Source organism: Pinus tabuliformis, chromosome 3_2 (assembly GCF_031772625.1).
Source record: "Pinus tabuliformis cultivar Carrire ecotype Pingquan chromosome 3_2, CPIR1, whole genome shotgun sequence".
Lineage (NCBI taxonomy): Eukaryota > Viridiplantae > Streptophyta > Pinopsida > Pinales > Pinaceae > Pinus > Pinus tabuliformis.
The window spans coordinates 624,241,228-624,266,717 of NC_142302.1; the positions used below are offsets into that span (position 1 = coordinate 624,241,228).

Here is a 25,490-nt window from a genome sequence, read left to right on the forward strand (position 1 = left end):
TGACATGACACTATTCCTAGGATGACACGTGGATGCCATATTATCTACCACATAACATTTGCATAGTAACCCTAATTTGACATCAAGGTTGAAAATTTTCAAATGACCATAGAGTGACACTCTAGACTATAATTTCAATAAAATTTATGCCATTAAAAAGCTCTTTCCTAACAAAAAGTGATAGAGATCTTGTAAAAGTTTTGAGTTAAATAATAAAAACTAATTTTTAATACTTTCTCACATTTCACACTAAAGATAAATGTTGAAATAAAACATATACTTTTAACCTAAAAAATAATTACATTAAACTTAAACATATTCCAATAAAAATTATACTAAAATATCATTTCTTTATAAAAATAAAATAAAATAAAAATAAATAAATAAATCCACAAAACCATATTATACTTTATAATAAAAATAAAATAAAATAAAAATAAATAAATAAATCCACAAAACCATATTTAATCAAATTATAGTATTTTTTCAACTAAAATCTATATAATATAACTATTCAATGCAAACCTCCCCAAAATTAACACCTCTATATTCATCTACTATCACACCAAATTTTATTTATAATAATTATTTAAAACCAAAACCCTATTTTTGGTCAAAGTGGGATTCATCTCCCAAAAACATGTCAATTCAAAAATCTTTAATTATTACTATGAGTGGAAAATGCCCATTGTGTAAAATGTGCAGCCAATGCCATTATACAAGTGGCATGCACATTCTACTAAATTCTACGGCGATAAACTCTAGTGGCATCCACATTCTCGAAAAAAAAAAATGCCCATGATAGTGAAAATGTGGAGCCAATTGCATCCAAATTCTCCAAAACTAGATGCCTATGGTGGTAGTAGTGCGACCCAATCAACCACTTCTCTACCATGGTTCTAGATATACCACAAGTCTCGAGACTGGGTACAGAAAATTAATCCCCCACCGTACGAAACGTAATTTGAAAAGCCGGGTAAACCGCCCATGACTCACTCGGCGGGCCTATCACATGCGCTATCATATCGCCGGCCTCCTCCGGTCCGGAATAGAAGGCACCGGTTGCGCTCATATAAATATCCAATTCACATCATCTCATTGCAACACTTCCATATTTTTACGAGAGAAAGACACGAAACATTAATTTCAGCTGGAGAACTATGTGTTCGTGTCCTATTCATGTCGCGGAGGTGGATGCCCTAACCTTCCAGGTCTCTTAATTTTTTTTTTCATTTTCACTGGGTTCGGTAAATTGGGTATTGTAGGGATTGGTCTCTTCTCTTTGTAGGGCACTTTTGATTTCATTAGGTGAAGTATTTTGATTCAAGGCGGTCTTTAAAATATTGGATTATATTATCTGTTTAATTATTTTCAGGTTGTTTGGATGTTGACATGGTCATCATCTGTATACAGCCTAATATTTGCCCTTGTCATCTGTTCTCATCTAGAATGTGGAAATGATGTCTCTTGCCTATTTAAGTGCTGTTCTCGTATTCTTACTTTGCGATTGGTTATTTTGTTTCTAACATGTAGAAGCTTTAGGTTGTTTTGAATTTTGGTATAACTTTGATCTATATCTCTAAGTTTGTCTGGTGAGTTTGAATCTAATGTATTTGCTATCTTTACATTGACACTTGAAAGAACTCACCTCTTGATTTTTTGGGATGCTGCTCATATGTTTGTACTTGGGGGTTGATTGTTTTGGATTGATTATGTTTCTAGGTTGCATGGTTTTAAACAAAGGTTGATTCAAGGTTGGTACACTGCCACAAGAGGCAAGGCAGGTCGGTGAAAGCAGGGCTAGCCCCTACAAGGGCTCAATCTTCGCGCGAAGTGGCCGATGTGCTGTACACAAAGGGGCTGGTGATCTGTCCGGGGGTCATCGAGTTGGGCCGGGTGGTTGTATAGTGCAAGCAGTGTGCTACCTCTTGATAGTCAGTGGATGCTTGCCAATGTGCTATTAAGGAGACATCCTAAAAAAAGGTTGGTATACTGATACTTATGTGGCTAGCCCGTTTCTAATAATATCTTTCTGTTAAAAGTACTCTTAATTTTTCTTCTTTAATCCTTTTGCTATATATTAATTTACTTCAGGGCTCTGTGGTCCGAAATAAGATGGCAATTTAGTGTTTCTCCAATAAACAAGGAACGGACAGGAATAAGAGGGAAAATGGTGACTTCTATATTTACCATTTATTTTAAAGAAACAAGGAAGAAATGGCAATAAGATGGAAACTGTTGTCTCTCATCTTTATGGGTCTTAAATGCCTGACCTCTCCGAGGCTGTTTCTGGACAGTTTCTTGGCCAAAAAATGCATGTCTTAGCCAAAAAGCAACCATTTTCAACATTTCTTTTCTGTTTATGGAGGGTTTCTCTATCTTCAGAAAATCAACCACAAAATAACTCTTGAGCCAAGGGTGCACACGCACACACACATCTTAGGTTCACACACTTGTGTCGGGTTGACGATTTCGTGCTTCTATCACATACTATGGGATGGCACATGCCAACCTCTTACCTTGTGTCTGCCCCACAAAATTTGGAGTGGTTTCCTTGTTACAAAGACATTCCCAATTTGTCGTAGGGGCATTGACTGATTAATTTTAAGCAAATCTACTTGTTATTATGGGCAACAACCCCAATAACAATGGTATGGGGATTGAGCATGATAGCAATAGACATGCTTGCCTTTAAGCTATAAGCACAAGAGGCAACCTTTCTAATGAATTATGTTGTTTTGCCTGGTTATAGGCAAAGTCACTTGTCACTATGGGGGTTTGATCCCTATTACTATGGTCATGATCCTTGATATTAAGAAAATGGAGAAGAAAACAAAGAAGAGACCTTTGTTAGTTGACATGGAGGTCACGATGGTGCTCAACCCTTGTCACTGCGGTTTTGACCCTTGATATTAAGGAAACAAAGAAGATGCCTTCTTCAATTGATAGGGAGGTCATGAAGGGATTCATGATAGCAATAAAGAACGTTTATGATCTAGATACAGAAAAAAGCGACACTTGTTTGAACTAAGTTTGTCCAATTTCATTGGTGAAGAGAGTTTGGCACAATTGAAGCTCTGTGTGATAGGCATCACGACAAATCCAACAAACCTATTGCAAATCCATGATGCAAATTCCCAAGAGCTACAAGCATATATATAATCATTCTCACAAGGAATCGGTTTCTTGACCCGTGAGAGGAATTAGAGTACTTATTGTTTTATTAATTCAATGAAGACGAATTGTTGGGATCTAAGAAGGCAAAAGACTTGGTTTACTTTCATAGCACATGTCTTCTTGCTTGGAAAGGCCCAGGGTATAGGGAAGGTCCTTCTAAGATATGGGATGAATATGTAGATGATGCTATATATCTGGCCGAGGAGATCCAAATTGGATGACTTTGTGGAGGTACCTATGGTTACAAACCCAATAGCAAGTTGAGAGTGACCAATACTTGTAGAGCATCTTGGTCGAGAATTGAGAAGATGTAGAACAAGAAGAAGACTCCATTATTGTAATTACTAGTTAGTGACTGTTACTAATTAGTTATGTTTAATGAATAAATGTGATTGAGCATGTCTTATAGTTATCTAGAATTTGGAACTTTGAAGGTTAGACAATGAATGCCAAATTGGAATTTTGATTGTGATGTTGTAATTATCATCGAGCATGTCTTGTAGTTATCTAGAATTTGGCACTTTGAAGGTTAGACCATGAATGCGAAATTGGAATTGTGATTGTGATGTTGTAATTATCATCGTTGATATTTTTTTACATCTTAATTTTAACTTTTACATTTCTATGTTCTTAGTTTTGTATTTCATTATTTTCCAACTTTAATTGTTTTATCATAATTAACTAAGTTCCTCACTCACCTATGTATTAAGTGTTACAAGTGAGGATGTTGGTAGCTTGCCAAACTTTGGCTGCTTCTCCCCCTCTTTCCCATTTTTCAGATGAAGGACGATAGTAACTACCAGCTGAAATTACTGACGAGTAGCCTAAAGGGATTTGATAAGATTTGATCTTGATACCTTTGTGAACTTCACACAAGACCACCTTCCAATTGAGCTGACTCTTGGGGCCAACACACATACATATGTATACATATAAATATTATTGCTTTGTTTAATTTTTTTCCAACATATTTTCCAGGGAAACCTATTGGGTATTTTCCGTCACTCCCAGGGTAAATTGGATTCTTAAGGGCTCAAGGCCAATAGTCAACAATTGGCTCACTAACAACTTTCCTTTCAGCCACTCGAGTTACACCCTATATATATATGTTTTAAATTCTTTTTCTCCTTTCTTTCTTTCTTTATATTCCATATAAAGAATATACATGTTTTTGTCATTGAGGGACACTTATAGAACAAGGATTGAAGCCATTATAAGAAATACTCGTTATGAGCTCAACATGTCACATGTAGGAATTGAACTTGGGTGGAGAGGATAACAACCTTTCTCCCAACCACTTGAGCTAAACCCAATTGGCACTTGAACTACACCATATATATACATATATATATAGAGAGAGAGAGAGAGAGAGAGAGAGAGAGAGAGAGAGAGAGAGATTTCTCTGCCCCTAGTTTTATATTATACTATTTTTCAATTTTAACTTAGCTTTTAAATGATATTTACATTTTTTCCTTTCTTTCATCTTTTCTTCTCTAGAAAAATATAATCCCTTACTTGTCCACGCATTAGGTGGTGCAAGTGAGGACTTTGGTATCTTGCCCCCTACCGATTTCCTCCTGTTTTGGATGGAGGATGGTATTAACTGTCAGCTAAAATTAGCTGGTAACCCCAAAGTACTCGACAAGATTTGAAATTTTGATCTCGAGACTTCGTTGAATATTTGCAACTAGATCATCTACCAAATAGTCAATCCTTGTGGCTAACATTCTCTTCACCCACGCTCCCATACCCAAATTTCAAACAGGTTCACTTTTACCCACACTCACACCCATGCACTTTGACCACCTAGCAAAATGAAAAAGGAAGTTAAAAACACAAAAAATGTAAAATCTGAAAGAAACAAAAGGGGAGCGATTGTGGGCTCATTCTTCACTTGCAAAAAGTGAGTTTTGAGTATTTTAAGAGGACATTTGTAGGCTGCATTTGTGTTGTAGAGGAGCGTCATTGGAATTGGATTCTCATTCAAATCATATGTATTGGAGGGTTCACTAGCAATCTGGGGAAACTTCCTTTTGGTACTAGAGTTTAGAGAAATCCTCGTGTGTTTGAATTCTGTTACTATTCTATTGTGACCTGTTGACTAGATTTTAATTTGGATATCACTTTGCACATTTAAATTTGATATTTTCTAATTTTTTTAATGCAATGCATTATACAATAAGCACATTGACAAGAGCCCACAAATGGAAGGCAGAGAGCCAAGAATAAGTCAAATTATAGAAGTGAATACATTCTGGACTAGTGCTTCAATTTCCTTCTGCAAGTTCTATTTCTTAGCAAGGAGGAGTTCTAGCAGTGTTCTTTGTTGAACCTGTGCCATCGGACACAGTATTATGCTACTAGTTCATGTCTTCGGTTTTTAGCAGGCAAATGGATCCATATTAAGACCCCAACTACACAAAGGCAACAGGTTATTTCTTACTTTGTTGGAAGAGGTGTAACCTTGGGGCAGCAAACATTTTCCTCCAAGTAACGAGGAAATGATGAGAATTAATGGGCGGCTACTGGCCGCTTTAGCATTGTATTGTAAAAATATATTGCATTTTTCAATTATCAATGTTTGACTTGGTCAAGTGGTTTCATGCCCTTGTATCATGCTAGCCACAATTTTTTATAAGAGGTTTCTGTATGTGTTTTTCACAGTTGCAAGAATCTCTTTCTATTTGCTTTCTCTTGTTCGTTTTTTTCTCTGGGCTCTTTGTTTGTGTGCTTATATCACACATTATACTTCAAATGTTTTGAAATCTATTAAAATATGAATATGTTTGGATCTATATATATGATTGAGGGTCTATGCTTAGCTATGATGTGATCTTATATTCCATTACGATGTGAGTGATTTAGGACATTTCTTTTAATGAAAAACAAAAGTTTTATTGATTGCAAAATTTTTCAAGCATAACATGGGTACCATGACTATACTTGTAGGTAGAGTTTTGCTAGTTCCCTTGTATTTACTTGAGTTTCTTGTAAAATGAGTCAAAGTGAACATCATGACTCCATGCTTGAACACGCTTAATTGTAATAATACAACGGTAAGAACTGACAATATCTACACTAAACACAGCTACATAGGAGAACATAAAAAGTTAAAATGCAGACTAGGTCTGTTATTTCAATTTGCAATCAGGCTAGGCCTTGTTTTTGTTTGCTGTTGTCCTCTAAGGTGTTAAGCACGACTTTGCTTGCTCTTACGTCTTCACAATTTTCAATGAAAATTGGTAATGAATAATAACTATCACACAAGTTTAATTCTAGTGGAAGGCTTGGTTCCTTTCTTCCAGTCGCTCAATATGAACTCATTACTCAGCCATCCTCTACTTCCATGCCTTACAACACTTTCTGAATTCCCTTTGACCAATATCAATGTTATTGATCCTTGCTGCCAGGCTTGCAATTTCTGTTGACACTTGCTCAAGTAGTTATTTGTTATATGCATCATTATCCATCATCTTTGCCAACATCTCCCTTTGCTTGACCTGCAATTCAATTACCTCTTCAATATCTCCACACCTTTTGACAACAAAGACTTGAAAGGATCTACACCTTTGAGGAGCCATCACTAGCTAATGCCATGCCCTTTGTGCTTATCTTCATTGCTGCCAGCTCTGCTCTACTCTTTCCCTTCACCCCCTTCTATACTCCTGAATTCAAAAAGAATTGCACACTTCTAGGCCATCACTACCTATTAAATGTAGGATTTGCCCCTCTATTTGTAGAATAAATTGCAATGGTATTCATGTTTTGTAGCACATGAAAGAGTGCCACAATAGTAGAAAGGTTTGGCAATTAAGTTGATCTTGGTCACTATTCAAGCTAGTTAACCATGACAATAAATAGCATGATAGACATTAGTTGCAAGTTAGCCAATCTGATTAGCGATTAACTGGTTATAATATAAGTAGAGAGGAGAGTTTCATAGAGATTTGATCTATGTGGAAGAGAGATGAGAGCTCTTGGGCATGTGTTTGTAATTTACACACTCTAAGAATTAATATATGAATTTATCTTTGCCCTATATGATTGTGTAGTTGTTTCTATTAATGTGAGTGACCATATGTCATGTTGTGTTGGCATGATCACTATGTGATCATTCAAGTATAGGTCGTTGCACAACAAAGGTTAGATTTAGGCCATGAAATGTTGGCATCATTTAGTAACAAAGCAAGGTGGTAACTCCAAGAGAGAGAATTGAGTGAGATAAAGTACTAAGAAAATTTGATGAAAGTCTTGTTAGAGAAGGAGAGTTAGTAGAATAATAGTAAATAGAGATTACAGGTGCTAAGAAGTCAAATAGAGGAATTGGAGGATAGAGATGAAATCAAAGAAGCTAGAGAGTGACTAAAAGTGGGAAGAGGAAGAAGAAGATAATGTAGAGTTAGATGTAGAATGAGGGAGAAAAAACATATTCCTCCACTCATAGTGAAGGTACCAATGCAACTCTTGATAATGTCCTTTGGGAGTGCTTGCATTTGGGAGGCCTTGGCTGGGTGATCTTCGGAGGAACTTGGAGGTAGTTAGTTGAAGCTCTCCTAACATTTGAGGTAAAAAAGAAAAACCTATTGATAGGCATTTTGTCACTTGACCTAAGCCAAAATGTAGTTTTTGCATTGGAAGTTGGTACATCTTGGTGGCCTTGTGGATTTTTGTTTAATAACAAAATGGCAAGATGTGTGTTGTCTCACCGACCTAGTATCATTTACGTCCAAATTTAGGGGGTTTGCATGATAATTACCACTCCTAAGATAAGGATGTTATTAACGTAGTGGTGTAGGATTTGGATAAATTTGTTAGGCATGCCATTTGTGAGTAATCACCTCAAATGTGTAGAGAACAAGACACTTCTAATTAGATTACTGATATCAAGTAGGAAGGAACCCTCTAGAAATATGGTATAGACAATGATATCTCCCTTAGATCTCATAATTCATAGGTTCTATAAAGATGAAGTACTCCTTAGTGTCAGTCTTCAATAAATGATTAAATTGGCAAATCCTCTTCATATGAAGGATACAATGCTTAGAGTATCAACTTGTAAATGGTTAGAGCAAATCCTAAACTAGCCAACAATGTCTTGAGGCCATGTGGCTAATGACATTGAATATTTAGGGCAAATAGTGAGGCCATCCCGCATCTGTAAAAGTGCTCATAATAGAAGGTTATATTAGCGCTAGGAGTCTAGAGGGAGATCCAAGTGACCTAATGTAGAAATTTCTCATTTCCCACCCCGATTTTCAGTTTCTCCTTGTTTCTCCCATATAGTTAAATGCCCTTTCCCATAACCATACATTTAACAAGCTGGAAAAAATAAATTTGCTGAAAACACAAATTCTGGAAATTTTACAAAATGCTGGAAATTGCAGAAATAAAAATCAGCAGTAATAAACAGCGATTAAAACACATTTAAACACTGAGATTTTTGGTCAATGTGACCTTGGAAAAATCCCCTACAACTCTTGGGGAAAACCAGTTTGAGAGCTCTTCTTTATTTCTGGAAAATGCCTTTTTACAGTAAGAGAAATATTCAACAAAAATAAGCAAGCAAACTTTTACAACTTATCTCAGCCTTGCTGAAACTAAGCCTTGCTGAAACTCCGCCTTGCTGAAACTCCGCCCTGCTGAAACTCTGCTGTACAGACTTGCTGAAACTCAACCTTGCTGAAACTCTGTTGTACAGACTTGCTGAAACTCCGCCCTGCTGAAACTCCGCTTGCTGAAACTCCGCAGCTCACTGTCCGGAAATCTCCCTTGCTCTCTTGCTCTCAATCTGCTCATGAAAGAATGAATGACCTTTTCCTCCTTTTCCTCCTTTAATCTAACCCCAAGTGACTTTTGGGTGATCCAAGTGACTTTTGGGTGATCCCTAAATTCAATGGCTGAAATAGATTGAGATCTAAGGCAGAGATTAAATGCTCATTTAAATCTCACTTTTTATTTTTTAATTCACCCTACTTTAATAAAGACCCACTTAGTCATTTATTTCCAAAGTCACTTTTCCTTTCTAATTTTTCATTGACTTTATAAAAGTCACTTTAAGATTAGACTTAGTAACTTTATCACTTAAAGTCACTTTTAAATTAGATTTAAGTTTATAAAATTATAGTCACTTTAGGAGAAAAATTAAATTCTTTTGGACACTTTTCCCTAGGCCAAAGATCAAAGCCTAAGGGAACCACCTGTCCTCCGGTACCAAATTTCAACACTCCCTCTTACCGAGGAAGGTGTTCCTCACCACACCCATCTTGTCTCTGAAGTAGACATGCTTGCCCCGTGGTAAGGCTTTGGTAAGAATATCTGCAACCTGCTCATCAGTGGAAATATACTCAAGCTTCACAACTCCTTTCTGAACATAGTCTCTGATGAAATGATATCTGATCCCGATATGCTTTGACATGTCATGAAATACTGGATTCTCCGTGGGTTTAATGCAACTGTGATTATCACAGTAAATCACTGAAGGTCTCAACGACTGACCAAATAAGGCAAACAACATCTTGCGAAGCCAGATAGCCTCACAACTAGCTAGACTGGCTGCCATATACTCTGCTTCCGCTGAACTCAGTGCTACTGACTGCTGCTTTCGGCTGAGCCATGACACTACTGCTGAACCCAACCCAAAACAGCACCCTGAAGTGCTCTTCCTATCAGAAGCACAACCTGCCCAATCAGAATCAGTGTATCCTGCCAATCTCACTCCATCTCCCTGCCTGTAGTCCAGACCATAATCCACTGTCCCCTGCAAGTACCACAAAATGTGTTTTGCAGCTACCCAGTGAACCTTCCTAGGCTCGCACATAAACTGACTCATCGTGTTGATTGCAAAACAGATATCTGGTCTAATGTTGACCAAATACATCAAGGAACCAATCAGCTGCCTGTATAATGTGGGATCCACCAACTCGGAATCCGAAGCATGAAGCTTCTTCTAGTTGGTGATCATCGGTGTCGACATGGGTCTACAATCCTCCATGTGGAATCTGCTAAGGATGTCCACAATATACTTCCCTTGCCCCAGGAAGAAACGCCCCTCCTGCCACACCTCCAAGCCCAAAAGGTAATGCATCAAGCCGATGTCCTTCATCTCAAACTCCGTCGCAAGATCTCTCTTGCAGTGCTCTATGAGTCTCTCTGCCCCTGTAATGACCAAGTCATCCACATACAACACCAGAATGAGAGGCTCCTCACCAATCACAATAAAGTAAAGGTTCGGATCTGCCTCACTCTTTGTGAAACCCATCCCCTGCAAATATGTATCTATCCTAGAGTACCAAGCTCTGGGAGCTTGCTTCAGGCCATAAAGGGCCTTCTTTAGTCTGCACACATGGGACTCCTTCCCATGCACCTCAAAGCCCTGTGGCTGCTCAATGTACACCTCCTCCTGTATGAAGCCATTGAGAAATGCAGTATTCACATCCATCTGGTGGATCTTCCAACCCATCTCTGCTGCTATTGATATAATGGAGCGGATCGAAGTATATCGAGCCACGTGAGCGAAGGTCTCCTCATAATCAACTCCCTCTACTTGGGAGAACCCTCTAGCCACAAACCTTGCTTTGAATTTCTCAATGCTACCATCTGTAACATGCTTTACCTTGTAAAGCCATCTGGAAGTAACCACGGATTTGCCCTCAGGCCTCGACACCACCTCCCAAACATCATTCTTCATGATAGAAGAATACTCCTCCTGCATGGCATCTCTCCAGACATGCTGGCTAGCTGCCTCCTCATAGCTAGAAGGCTCAGAGTCAAGGATGCTGGTAACCATCGCCATATAGCTACAAAACCTTTCTGGTGGTTTACTCTCTCTGACCGGCCTCTTCGGCTTAGCAACAGATGAGGCATCTCTCAAGGTGTCCTGAAGCCACTTGGGCTTCCTCTTCCCTGAGCGCACATCTCCCACCGGAGAATGAAACTCCTCCTCCTCATCATCATCAGGAGCTTGAACTCCTGACTGTCTGTCTGCTGTCCCCCTGCCTGCACCTGAACCTGTAGAAGCTGAGGTACTGTGTGAACTGTCCATCAGTGGACTCCCTAGTGAACTGCTCTGTGAACTGCTCTGCATGCTGCCCGGAGCACCACCCCTCTGGCTCGGTGAGCCACTGCTCACTGACGGACCTGACATCCTCATAGATGTACCTCCTGATCCTCCTGATCGTCCTGATCCCTGCCTACTGGATCCCTGCGACTGACTCAACTGCTGTCGAGGGTCTGGCTGATCAGATACTCTAACTCCCGTGACCTCCTAAAGGCCCTGTCCTCCTCGAACTTCACATCCCGTCTGACAACAACTCTCCTCTGTGCAGGAATGTAAATCCGAAAGGCCTTTGAGGTCTCACTGTAGCCCACAAAGATACCCTTCTCTGTGGTGGGCTCTAGTTTGGTCCTCTTCTCCTTGGGTATATAGGAGTATGTAATGCATCCAAAGATTTGAAGATGACCAATATCAGGCTTCTTCCCAGAGAAAGCCTCCTCCGGAGTCATGTGCCCCAAGGCATGATGCGGACTCCTGTTCTGCAAGTAAACAACTGTGTTGCAGGCCTCTGCCCACAAGAACAATGGCAACCCCTGATCATGTAACATGGCTTTGGCAACCCCTATGATGGATCTGTTCTTCCTCTCTGCAACCTCGTTCTGTTGGGGGTTGTAAGGAACAGTGAACTCCCTCCTAATGCCTGCCTCCGCACAATAGTCAACAAACTCTCCAAGGGTGTACTCTCCTCCATTGTCCGACCTCAGGGACTTGATCTTTCGACCTGTCTGTGTCTCCACAAGAGCTCTGAACTCTTGAAACCGCTTGAAGACCTCACTCTTGGTCTTCAAAAAATAAATCAGGTCCTCCTGGAGTGATCATCAATGAATAAAACATAGTACTCATATCCACTCAAGGAATCATGAGACATCCGATCGCTCACATCGGAATGAATCAAATCAAGTATCCCAGTCGCTCTGCTGTCACTACTGGGAAAAGGGGATTTAGCAAACTTGCCAATCGCACAACCTCAACAAAGTATCAAAGTGATCAATACTGAAATCTGGCACACCTGTAGTGATCTCCTGCAATGTCCTCAAGGCTCCATGATACATATGTCCCATCCTGCGGTGCCAAATCTCACACAGCTCAGAACTGTTAGCTCTGCTGTCGGTACTACTGCTCAACGCCAAAAGGGGCTGGAATGCAAACTTGTACACCTTTGCATGGCGTACGCCTCTCACTCTAGCTGAATCAGCTAGAGTGCCCCTGGGATACATCAACACCTGTCCTCCCCTGAACAGTACCTCAGATCCTCTGTCCTCCAAAGCTGAGACGGATATGAGGTTCTTCCTCATCCCTGGCATATAAAGAACATTTGACACTTTCAAGGGAGGTTTGGATTCCCTCTGAAATGTCAGTGTCCCCACCCCAACTGCTCTAACAACTCTGTCATCACCGAGTACTACCTCTATATTAGTGCCACTCTCTGGAAGCTCTGAGAAGTACTCACGGACTCTTGTCATGTGACGTGAAGCTCCACTGTCCACATACCAGATACTTGAAGATGCTCCGCTAATCGAGGGAAAAGCATGCTCCCTCTGAACCTGTGTGGCAGGTGATCCTGCACTAGAGGACTCACACATAGTGAATGCAAACTCCCGGTCAAAATGACCTGCAAAGTCCTCAATCTCTGCTGAAGCTGCCACGTCCTGGATCTTCCGCTTCTTCTTCTTCTTCTCTGGACACACAACTGCACAGTGTCCCATCTTTTGACAATTCCAACATTTCACCTTGGAATAGTCCTTCTGTGTGTTCCCCTGTTTACCTTTACCTTTGCCTTTGCCCCCACCACTGCTTGTGGAAGCCTGCTTCTTCCCTTTGCCTTTCTTGCCTCCTACCACCAGTGCTACATCCTCATCCTGCTCAATTGGCTTGGCTGCCCCAAGCTGACCTTTCCTGATCTTTGTCTGAATGCAATCATCTCAAAACCTCTCCCATGTGGGAAGGGTCTCACGTGCACAAACCCCATCAGCAAAGTTCAACCATGAACGGGGGAGGCCATTCACTGCAATCCGCACCAACTTAGTGGGTGGAATGGCCTCTCCAATCGCTGCCAACTCATCTCTCACATTAGTAATCTTTGTGAGATATTCAGCTGCACTATCATTACCCATCTTAATGTTCTTCAGCTTCTCCTTCAGGACCATCTTCCGGTTCTCATTGGTACTCTGGTAGAGATTGGACAATGCTGTCCACATCTCATGGGCATTGCTCTTTCCTCTCACATGAGGAATGCAATGGTTTTTGATTCCGTCTAGAATCAGCCTCTTACCCTTGTTGTTCTTTTTATTATAAGCTGTCAACTGAGTAGCATCAGTAGGCACAACAACAGGGTTCTGTGTAATATGCACCATGATATCCCAGACTTCTGCCTCCTCAAAGATACTCTGCATTCTCTCCTTCCAAACGCTGTAATTTGTATGCCCATCCAGCCTATCCTCCACCCTCAATCCCAATGACATCCTGCTGTCCTAAAACTGAAAAATAGCACTGCTGTAGTAAAGATAAAACTGCTGTTTATGAAAAAAATCAGCTTGTTGGAATTTTCCGAGTAAAAAATCAGCAGCTGTAATTTTTCCTTTTGCTGTCCCAAACTGTCCTTCAACACTCAAGCTTTGATACCATGTAAAAATTTCTTATTTCCCACCCCGGATTTTAGTTTCTCCTTATTTCTCCCATATAGTTAAATGCCCTTTTCCATAACCATACATTTAGCAAGTTGAAAAAAATAAATTTGCTGAAAACACAAATTCTTGAAATTTTACAGAATGCTGGAAATTGCAGAAATAAAAATCAGCAGTAATAAATAGCCATTAAAACACATTTAAACACTGAGATTTTTGGTCATTGTGACCCTGGAAAAACCCCCTACAACTCTTGGGGAAAACCAGTTTGAGAGCTCTTCTTTATTTTTGGAAAATGCCTTTTTACAGTAAGAGAAATATTCAGCAAAAATCAGCAAGCAAACTTTTACAACTTATCTCAGCTTTGCTGAAACTCAGCCTTGCTGAAACTCCGCCCTGCTGAAACTCTGTTGTACAGACTTACTGAAACTCCGCCCTGCTGAAACTCCGCTGTACAGACTTGCTGAAACTCTGCTGCTGAAACTCCGCTTTGCTGAAACTCCGCTCTGTTGAAACTCCGCTGCTGAAACTCGCAGCTCACTGTCCAGAAATCTCCCTTGCTCTTTTGCTCTCCTTCTCTCAATCTGCTCATGAAAGAATGAATGACCTTTTCCTGCTTTAATCTAACCCCAAGTGACTTTTGAGTGTTCCAAGTGACTTTTGAGTGATCCCTAAATCCAATGGTTGAAATAGATTGAGATCTAAGGCAGAGATTAAACGTTCATTTAAATCTCACTTTTTATTTTTTAATTCACCCCACTTTAATAAAGACTCACTTAGTCATTTATTTCCAAAGTCACTTTTCCTTTCTAATTTTTCATTGACTTTATAAAAGTCACTTTAAAATTAGACTTAGTAACTTTATCACTTAAAGTCACTTTTAAATTAGATTTAACTTTATAAAATTATAAAGTCACTTTAGGAGAAAAATTAAATTCTTTTGGACACTTTTCCTTAGGCCAAAGATCCAAGCCTAAGGAACCACTTGTCCTCTGGTACCAAATTTCAACACTAAACATATTACTGGCATATGTCTTTTTTAATCACACCATTGGTCTCTCATTTAGAAGCAAGGATATGGCTAGGGTGTTAAAGGAAATGTAACTAGGTTCGGTCTTCATAAGCTCATTGAAATAGGTCGAGCACATGTTAAGTGCTATAGGTGAGTCAAGGAGTCAAAATAAAATGTTGAAGACCTTAAGGGCATGTTACAACATATATATAATTGTATTAGAGTCAAAAGGAAGACCTCCAAGCAAAGTCAAAGTCTCCTCCTTGCAACGACATCATTTAAGCAGCAAAATGATGAAGAAATAGACAAGTCGGCCTAATGTCCTTAAGTCGGCCTCAAGTCGGCCTAAGGGAGGGACAATCCTATATATATAGAGGCTGTCCAATCCTCCAACGACAAGCAACTCACCTCTGAAATCAACGAGCAAGAGAAGTCGAGAAAAGAGTGAAAGAAGCCGAGTACAAGGAGCCTAGAGTGCAGTGAAGAAGGAGAAGGCAAGACTGAAGTTTAAGGGGTTGTTTTAAGGGTCAGTTAAGAAAAGGGAAGGTGTCTCCATAGGTGAAGGATCTCACTAAGTATAAAAGACAAGTATCTCTTCTAGAACCCACATAAATAAGGTCTATCTCCAGTCGAAGAAGGAAGAAGGAAGATGAAGTGCCGGAAGAAGGAGGACGAAGTGCCAGAAAACAAAGTACAAGAAGGAGGAAGGATTTGACTTGTGCTTGGAGGTTATTCTTGTCAAGGGTCTAGGGTTTGGCATTGATTAATAAGAAGCTTCAATAAGAGAAACTTATTAAAGGGTTTTCCTCTCAAGAGAAGAGAGGTTTTGGCCTTGGCAGAGAGCCAACATCGTGTTCTTGTTCTTATATTTTTTTGGTAGCAGTTTGATGAAGTACACACACATGCATTGACAAGAAGAAGAAGATTAAGCTAACAAGAAAAGTAAAAGGACTCCACAAATTGTTATCAAGTCAAGAAGAATCACACTACACCGAATTGCCCTACATTCTTTAGCATAGGGGCATCCAAAGATTACTTAAAGGGAGGGTGCATTCAATAGAAATGTTGATGAATTGGAGTAAATAAGCCTCTAAAGAGTAACATTGCCTCAACTCTCAAGAGATTCACGAAGACAACCTTCACTAAAGAACAAAGGGTAACATAAGGATATTTTTCTTGTTTGTAAATGGATCACCTATTGTGCATATCTTATAAAGTAAAAAGACAAGCACATTGAAGAAGACAAGGGAATTCTATGTTGTAGTGCCAAAGAAAGTTGTAGAATGCAATAAAGATGTAGGTCTTCAATGAAGTGATAATGTTTTTGGAAGATTGGAGAGAGATAATGCACAGAGTTGTGAGAAGATTTGGCACCCAAGAGAAGGATTGCGCATAAAATAGATTCGATTTTCAACACGAGTTTGTTGAATCAAGCATCTCATGGGATGACTCCAATGAAGAGTGTGGATTTGAATTCAATATCTTGGTGCGTTGTTTTTGAAAGGTTTGATTAGGTTGAATATGAGCTTATGTGCTATATCGACATTGGTCACACTAGAGACATATGGATCTTGGAGTATATGTGTACAAACTTCAAAGTGTTGAATTTAATTGCAATTAGCTATAGATTCTTATTGCCATGGATGGACAATATAATGACAATTTGAGCGGCGTTGGGTATTTCTTAAGGATAGGCTAGAAGAGTGGATATCACAAGATTTGGATAAGATAAGGCGATGCATTGAAGATTGCACATTCAAGACTAAGGATTGGTTGTACGAATGGTTGGTTATGTTGTTTGGTTGATCAATGCACCGAGCAATTTCATGATGTTGATGGCAAAAGTTTTGGGGACCTACATTGGTAAGCTTGAAGTTGTTTACTTAGTGTGAGAATTTGGTGACCCGAATCCTTACTGCAGTAATTGAATAAATTTCTCCTACTTGTTAATTTCTGAATCAAGTTATTTATAGTGTTACACAGTAAACATCAAAATAAAATATACTGCAACCTTCACAACATAAAATACCGTGGAAACAAAATACTGCACAGGAGAGAAATAAACACACACACACAATTACACTATTGTTTTTGGACAAACGTCCCCGGAAGAACCCAATGTGGGAAAATCGGGCAACAATTGATGATTTTATTTATTATGCAGTGGTAATCTGAGTACAAACCTTTAGATGCCCAAACTGGCAATCTAATACAGAGAAATACTAACAAGGAGATAGTGAGAAAAATCTCACACTGTCATTGGCGATTCGAATCTGATCCAGGCTCTGGATGGCTGGTCCCACGTTGCCTCTGCGTTATCCTATGCAGATCTGCGTCACAGTGTCTGGGCTCTACATCACCTCCTCCTTTGATCTCCTGTTGGCTAGAACTTCGATCCTTTGGCCCTCCGGTCTCACACCTCGGCTCTTGGCTCAGAAATTTGTCTTTCCCAGCTGAATCTCAGACTCCCTCTGAAGCTTTGCCTTGCCTCTGTGTAGCACTGTGTTGCCTGTTTGAACCTCTCGCTGCCTTCTTTGCCTTGCACTCCTTGGATTTGGAAAACTCTTCTCCGGCCTACTATCCCTGCCCCTCTCTCATTACTTCGACTTTACTAAGTCACTTTTGACAACGCACAACTACTACTCAGGAAATTGACTTCCTAGCAAAATTGAACTACACAAGTGTCTCCTCTAAGTTCCCATCGAACTCCTTATGATCTCTCATTGGAGCACCAACGACCAAGATTAAAACATAATCAAGGGCTAAGATTAACTAGGAGTTGATACTTGTCTTCTTCTAGAAGATTCACACCTGATTTAATTAATACCCTTTAATTAACCAGATTTTCTAAGTTTAGACTTAGGGAATTTTCCCAAACGATTTCTAGGTATTGGAGAATGCATGTGTCTTAGCTTCTCTACAAAATTTCGATGCAAGAGCACATCCGATGCTACAGAAATCAACATTTCCTCTTAGCGAGGAATGTGCTCTAGTGCTGCAACCCACTAAAGCATCACTCTATCTCTGCACCATCTCCTGTTGTGTTGTTGATGTCTGGCTCTACTGCCTACCAACTATTCCGCAACACTGATATGAGATGCATCTGTGCTGCTATTGGCCCTGCTGAACTACTGCCAACATTACAACCCATCCCATCTGTTGCTGTTGCAACTACAACAGAAAAACATCCAAAATATTGAACCAACTGTGGTCATTATGATGCATATGCCATCCGAGTTTTGAGTGCTATTGGCCTCTGCACTGTCACTGAAACCTCTGCACTGTTGTTGACTTTGCTCTGTGCCAATTGCACTGCTGGCAACTTTTTTCTGCGCTGCTTAGTCTCAGACTGCACCAACTGCCACTGGTCCATCTTGCTACTGTTGACTATGGGCTCCCGTAGTAAGGTATTGATCCAAGAGGTGGACTCCTCAAGGAGCTTGCCCATCTTGTAGCTCTCTGGGGTTATAATTCCAAATCGCCCTACCTCACCCTTGGAGGCATCTCGATAATCATGGCAAACTCTTCCTTTAGTCTGGAGGACAACCTGTCTATCTCAGTGGATGTAGCTTGTTGATCCTGCTTCTCCTCTTTGTCCTTCTTTTTGAGAGGACACTGAGTGCTGTAGTGGCCCAACTCACCACACCTAAAGCACTTGATCTTTGAAATGTCCTCCTTTCTTTTGCGCTTCTCCCGTTGCCCCTTTGATGCAAGGGCGATGTCCTCATCTTCCTTCACTTGCTTCGTCCCACTGCTGCCACTGCCACTGATGGTGGCCTTCAGCAGATCATGCCTCATCTCCTCCTGTTGCAGATCAACCCACACACGTTCCCAATCTGGCAGTTTTTCTCTGCCTAGGATACTCTGGACGAAAACTTGCCATTCTTCAGAAATGCAGTTCAATGCTAATTGTACAAACTCTGTAGGTTGGGGCGTTGATCTTACTGAAGCTAGCTGATCCTGAACATCCTGAAGCCTAGTAAGGAAGGGGTCTACACACTCCTCTTTTTGCATCATCGTGCATCTCAACTTGTCCTCAAGATACATCTTCCGCTACTCGGAAGATCGTTTAGCGTAGCTAGTGCCTCCCACATCTGTCGGGTAGTATCTTTGCCAGCTATGTGAGATACCACATGATCTCGAACCCCATCGAGAATAAACCTCTTAGCTCTCGCCATCTCCTTCTCGTACTTCTTGAGTGGATTTGCATCTGCGGGTACAACTACCACACTATCGACATAAGTTTTGAGATCATGCTCATTTAGAAGGCAGGAAATTCTAGGCTTCCAGATCACAAAGTTGGAGGCTCCGTCCAACCAACCTTGATCTCTCAACCCAATTGATACCATCTCTCAGAAAAACGTTGAACTTCTTCCTCTTCTCCTCTGAGCAGTTGCCGCCTAGCTATTCGCACTCCCTTATGGAGGGAGAAATCCTGCACACAACTACTGCTGCTCAGCCGGGAAAATTCGAACTTCTTGGCTAGAAATCCTCTGAGGAAGGAATTCTCTCAATATGTGCTCTCCTCTCCTTTTGATGCTATTTAGCCAGCTGTTGCTGCAAAATGATTGCATCCCAGTTGAAGATCTGTTTTGCATGGAAACTGCTGCTACTCCCTCTGCCTCTGGTACTCTACGTTTTGGGAAATTTTATTTTTTGTCGACTCACTCAGAGAAAAATTTCCCACGAAAAACTGACCCTTCTAGCCAAGGAAATACGTTGCCCTTGAGGGTTTCGATTTGTTGCATACGCAGAAATTCGAATGGCCTCCTTCCTTTTGTGCTGAGGTCTCCGACTTACGATTTGTGCTTTGATACCATGTGAGAATTCGGTGACCCGAATCCCTACTGCAGTAACTGATTAAATTTCTCCTACTTAATTTTTGAATCAAGTTATTTACAATGTTACACAATAAACATCGAAATAAAATCTACTGCAACCTTCACAACATAAAATATTGCACAGGAGAGAAATAAACACACACACAATTACACCGTTGTTTTTGGACAAACATCCCCCAAAAAACCCACTGTGGGAAAACTGGTGTAGCAACTGAGGGTTTTATTTATTATGCAGTAGTAATATGAGTTAGATGCCCAAACTGGAAATCTGATACAGAGAAATACTGACAAAGAGATAGTGAGAAAAATCTCACTCTCACTGGTGATTCGAATTTGATCCAGGCTCTAGATGGCTGGCCCCACGCTGCCTATGCACAACCTCTGCGTCAACCTACGTAGATTTTCGTCACAGTCTTTGGGCTTTGCATCACCTCCTCCTCTGATCTCTTGCTGGTTGGAACTTCGATCCTCTGGCCCTTCAGTCTTACACCCCGACACTTGGCTCTGGAATTCGACTTTCCCAACTGAATCTTGGACTCCCTCTGAAGATCTGCGTTGCCTCTGCGTGGCACTGCGTTGCCTCTCTGAATGTCTCTCTGACTTCTCTGCCTTTCACTCCCCGGATCTGGAAAACTCTCCTCTAGTCTGCTATCCCTGCCCCTCTCTCACTGCTTTGACTTTACTAAGTCACTTCCAGCAACTCACAGCTGCTACTCAGGAAATCGACTTCCCAACAAAATCGATTTGCACAAGTGTCTCCTCCAAGTGCCCATCAAACTCCTTATAATCTCTCGTTGGAGCACCAACGACCAAGATTAAAACATAATCAAGGGCTAAGATTAACTGGGAGTTGATCCTCGTCTTCTTCTAGAAGATTCACACCTGATTTAATTAATACCCTTTAATTAACCATATTTTCTAAGTTTAGACTTAAGGAACCATTTAAAAAAGTTAATTACTTTAATTAAATCATCTCTAGGTGGAATTTTCCCAAACGATTTCTGTGTATTGGAGAATGCATGTGTCTTAGCCTCTTTGCAAAATTTCGAGGCAAGAGCACATCTGATGCTACAAAAATCAACACTTAGATGGTATATTTCTTCAATAAGTGTAGGGAGGAGCATTTACAACATTTGAAGATGGTGTTTGAAGCATCAACGAAAGATGAACTGTGCGTTAACTTGAAGAAATGTGGGTTCTTGAGGGAGGGATTGATGTGCCTTTGTTCATTGTGTCCGAGTTGGAGTCACTAATGGATACAACAAAGGTGAAGGTGATTTTGTATTGATCCATGCCATGCGATGTCAAAAAGGGTAAGGAGTTTTGATGGTATCACTAACTTCTTGATCTGTTCTTAATATATTCATTTTAAGTTTTAGCAAAGGTTTCTACCCCTTTGTCTTGCATTACTAGTTACGATAATATCTTTTGGGTTACAAAGGCTTATCATGCATTATCATAGGATGTGTCGCTTTGGGCCAAAATCCGTTACCATTATTTTTTTTGTGGTGTTTTGTTATTACCCCTTCTAGATTAGTGCTTTTATGGTATGTTCATTAACTTCCATAGTTTGAAACATCCATCTGACGATGTTTCCAATGATCCTTAATGATTGAACTCTTGAGTTGGTCTCGTTTTGTCTCATCTCAATTCTTGAAAAACTCTTCCTTTGATGTGCTTCAACTATTATTGATCAAGATGTCGTTATAGTAAGCAATTCAATGGCCTTAATGGCATTCCTTGGCCATTTCTTGGTTAATTACTTGACAATTGTCCTCTTCGTCATTTGTGCTTTAGAACATTGATGACTTTTTTGGGTGTGATCTAGTGCTTTTCATGGTCTCTTTTGCCACTTGGTAAGCCTTATTGAATTTGTTTGAGGAGTTGACTAAAGGTTGTTTTTAGGTTGCTAGGTGTTGAGTGATGATCATTAATAGACTTTTAGTTTGTTAGGTTTGGTCAATTGGCCCGTGTCACATTTTGTTTTACTCCTTCGGGTTTCACTTTGTCAATTTTTGTAGTCATTTTGACATCATCTTATTTTCAACTTTTTTTTGACATATTTGTCCTTTGAAATTTAATCTTAATCATTTACTAATTAGATTTCCCTCCTTAGGAGGCTTTTGATTCCTCAAGACTAAAAGATTAGAGACTTTGTAGCACGTGTGGAAACTCTCCTACACTTGTTTTTTGTAAATCATTTGGCTTTAGTTGACATTTCCCTTTTAACCTAATTTGCAATAGTCCTTGTGATCTTCTTTGGGTATGACAAACCTTCTTTGAGACAGTGTCTTCTAGTAGGTTTGTCTATTGGTCTAGGATCAAGTTGGTCACTTTTGGCAACAATGGTTCTCTTAGTCTCTCACCAAGGATTGATGAGTCAATAAGTTTCAACTTGTTTGCATTAATAACAAGTAAATGCCCATGTAGAAAAGTATATCAAGCTTGAAAACATTGCTTGCCATATATTGTGAGATTTTGAAAGATCCATATTGGATCTCCTTGATTTTCCAACCTTCATTCTTCAATCATTCCTTGTCGAGATACAACCACACCATGCCATTGGGTTTAAAGTGGTGAGCTGTTTTGTGTTAATGATATTGCTCTTCACAACATTATCAAGCTTTGTATATCTTTTTTTGAACTTGCCTATGGATTTGTTAAATATTTTTTATGAACATGACAACCTTTTGTTATTTGTCATTATTTTCAACAAATGAATTTGTAGTAGGTTCAAAGAATGACAGTTTAAAGGGCCATTGAGGAAAGAACCCTAGGACTATTAAATTGCAATTGATTTATCAAGTTATGGATGGCCTGTTTGTAACCATGTTGAATGTATTGTACACTTTTGTCCTATGTCTTCTGTTGTCTTTGTTTATACCTTCGTTGCAAATTTATCGTAGTCTAATTCACAACTTATGTTTGTATATTTGTGTTGATGAATTGTGATGCTCCTCAACCGTGTGAATGAATTGTGATCCTCTTTCTCAAATTAATATCCATCATGTTTCACAATGAGTTCTATAAACCATTACAAAATATTGTATCCTTGTTGGATATAATGGATGTTAGCAACCCAAATTGAACCAAAGTATGTTAGAAAAATAGATTTGTTGCTTCTTGACACAATTTTCTTGAAAGGTACCAAATCACTGAAAGTGAACAAATTTGTAAAGTGAACAAGATCACCAAAGGTGAACAAGTTTGTAAAGTGATGCAAGGTTTACTAGATGGTGAAGGGAGTGAATCAAAACGAAGGATCTTACAAATTGTTTTCCATACCGAAGAGACCTTGGGAAGATAATGGAGTTTGTTTTTGGATTACCAAAAACACAATGAAGATATGATGCAACACTTAATGTGGTTGACAAGATTTTGAGGATGGCATACATATATGCAATGTAAGAAGACCATTGACATGAGTTATTGCACAACCATTCTTTAAAGATGTGTGAATTCGTGGATTGTTGAAGACAATCACTCGAGATACTACAATTTTGAGTAATTTATGGCAAATGTTGTCAAAGAAGATGGGAATAAGGTTGTAGCGTGTTTGAGTGTATGCTTAAATCGATGAACAAACAAAAGTCATGAATCAAAGTTTGGGATTTTTTTTTTGGTTTAATTTCAGGAAAACCTCGTATGGAAACCAAAGGAATGCTACCCCACATTTGTGGATAACATCCATAATGAACTCATTGGTGTAGACTAGTGTGCTTAACCCCAAGGGATTTGAACTCTAGAACTGTTGGCATGGAATTAACCAAATCCCAGATAACATTAGCAACAATTAGTTGAGCTAACCCCTTGGGTTGAAGTTTGGGAATTTTTTTGAGATGTCTATATGGAGACAAATTGAGACAGTGGGATCATTATTAAGTGCAAGGAGAGTTTTCATAGAACATCTTTGAACATGTGGAGTGGATTTTCTTCATTCAAAATATTGTACGAGACAAGTTTGAGAAGAGTTGTGGACATAATTGATTTCCTAGTTGAAATGAAAAGGAACAACAATATACCTTTTGCAATCTAGATGGAGTGATTAAATATAAAGGTACAAAGGATATTGTGGGGGAATTAAGCAAAGTATTGTGCATATGTGTATAGGCAATGTCTTTTGAAGTGGAGATTAGGTGTTGGTCCATTTGAGGAAGGAGTACTATCATAGAGGTACATACAACAAGGTGAATGTGAAGAAGTTGGTCCATGCATGATCCAGAAAATTTCAAGACAATGCGTACGAGGTTGAGTTGTGAAAGGAGTATGACATATCATTATGTTCAGTGTCATAAATTTGTACAGGGAAGTTGACACTATCATAAATTACAATGGAGTAGAAGAAGAAATCATTATGATAACATATAGGAAGGAGTTGCTCAAAAGGAAGCCATAAGAGATTGAGTGAGTTTTGGAAGTTAAATGTTCAAGATGTTGAGTGTTGAGTACAATTGTAATTAGTGGAATGGAAATACATGCTAGATGAAGATAACACTTGTGTTTCTAAAGTTAAGTATTAATGAATTTCCAAGGAGAAGAGTAGTGTTAGTGTAGAGACATGCCATGTTTTCCTTTTATGAAGTAGATGGTGTAGGAGTATCCTTGAAAATTCCAAGAACATGGGTAGCATGCAGTAAGAAAGTGAAGTGTGAATGGAATCCCTTCTACCTTAGAGATGTCATCTATGTCCTAGGGTTGAAGAAAAACCTTGTTTTCTCAAGGTTGGAAACAAAGGTTATGATGTTATTTTCAACAGTGGAAATGCTTTCCTCAAGCCATTAAATTCTGGAGCCATGAAACAGATTGGAGTTAGGGCGAAGAACCTCTATAGGTTATAGTTTGACACAGAAGTGGTCTTGAGCAACAAAGAGATCAATGTGCATAGATTTGACCTTGGAGAGCCTTGGCATAGGTGTATGGGTCATTTTCACCATGGAGCGCTAAATATTTTGAGGGAGATCGCCACAGTACAGTGTAGATCAACATGACGCATGCAAGGGCTGCACACTTGGCAAGTATGCTAGGACATCCTTTTCTAGCAGAGACAACAGGGCCAAGAGCATCTTGGAGCTGGTACATTCAGATGTATGCAGACCATTTTCTTCTCCATCCTTGATGGGATACAAATATTATGTCACCTTTATTGATGACCACTCGAGAAAGACATGGATCTTCTTCATGAAGAAGAAAGATCAGGTCTTCTCAAAGTTCGTGGAGTTCAAAGCCTTGGTGGAGAACCAGACTGGTAGGAGGATCAAGGTGTTGAGGTTAGACAATGGTGGGGAGTACATCTCCAATGCTTTCAGGGACTTGTGTGCCAAGGAGGGTGTTAGGAGCTCATCGCACCTCATAACCCTCATTAGAATGGGGTGGTTGAGTATAAGAATCAGAGCATTGTTGGAGTGGCTAGGGCTATGTTGCATGACTAAGGGGTTTCCTATGTTTCTTTGGGCAAAGCCATGCAACACAGAGTCTTTCTGTAGACTAGGAGTCCACACAGGGTGCTAGGCAGAGTTACACTAGAGGAGGCTTTCACAGGCAAGCAGTGTGACGCGTCTCACTTCTGGATCTTTGGCAATCTTGTTTATTGCCATATATCTTCAGATAATCAGAAGAAGCTGGAGCCCACAACAGAGAAGGGCATTTTCGTGGGCTATAGCGAGACATCTAAGGCGTATGGTGTGTGTATTCCAGTATTTAGGAAGACAATGATAAGCAGTGATGTGAAGTTTGAGGAAGAGAGGGCTCTTAGGAAATCGTTAGAGTGTGAGCAAGGTGCAACC

General features: G+C 39.8%; 1 protein-coding gene across 5 annotated transcripts in view; it reads left to right on the forward strand.

Moving 5' to 3' along the window:
- The first annotated feature begins 997 nt into the window (after positions 1-997).
- The window catches only part of LOC149182174 (uncharacterized), a 176,488-nt gene continuing 151,995 nt past the window's right edge, over positions 998-25,490 (forward strand). For 2 of the 5 annotated variants that reach the window (XM_089416789.1, XM_089416787.1), the window contains exons 1-2: positions 998-1,190; positions 1,723-1,983. The gene's annotated coding sequence lies outside the window, so the exon portion shown is untranslated. Of the gene's footprint in view, positions 1,212-1,446; positions 1,593-1,722; positions 1,984-25,490 lie in introns of those variants that run through there. The other 3 variants (XM_089416785.1, XM_089416784.1, XM_089416786.1) reach the window with 3 other exon arrangements.